Here is a 717-nt window from a genome sequence, read left to right as displayed (position 1 = left end):
ATCCTGGAATAGTAATATTACTGATTACATTAAAGCTCATAAGATCATTTTTAGCTTTCTACAAACTCTTTAACCATCAACAACAGGTACTGATGGTACAGTAGCATAGTGTATATACAAATATATATAGACACACACGCGTGTATATATGCTAGTTTTTATTCTGGCATACAACTATTTTTCTATCATTTTTTATTTCTTGTAGGAATACTAATGGTTGAAAAATAAAACATGTTTTTTGTACCGATTCAGTAAGTGAATATTGTCATAAAACATTAAGTTGATTTATGACAATTAGTCATAAAACATCAATTAAGTTTGTATTTAAAAAGCAAGACTTTTGCATATTATTGTAGATGTGATGGTCAGGGGATCACAAACTTTTGGCTATATTATATATATGTTGTTTTAAGTCTATGTTGTAGATTTAAAAAAAACAAAGAAAGAAAATGAAAAAAAAACTAATTAAAACAAATACATTATCCTTCAGTTATCCTTGAGTTTTGATTGACTAAAATGTAACATCTTAAATGTTGTTTTTTAAATATATTTGTGTAAGTAAATGTGGATTATAGTGTGTCCGTGTTTTGGATGAAATTAAGTTTATTAATCAGTAAAGTGTTAATGAATTTATTTATTTATTTAGCGCGCAGCTAGCCGGCTAGCGCTGACTGTGAGCGTGCAGCGCGTGCAGTGTGGTGTTTCCGGTTCCGGGGT

The sequence above is a fragment of the Clarias gariepinus genome, chromosome 24 (genome assembly GCF_024256425.1).
Source record: "Clarias gariepinus isolate MV-2021 ecotype Netherlands chromosome 24, CGAR_prim_01v2, whole genome shotgun sequence".
Lineage (NCBI taxonomy): Eukaryota > Metazoa > Chordata > Actinopteri > Siluriformes > Clariidae > Clarias > Clarias gariepinus.
Note: the sequence above shows the minus strand (reverse complement) of the source record.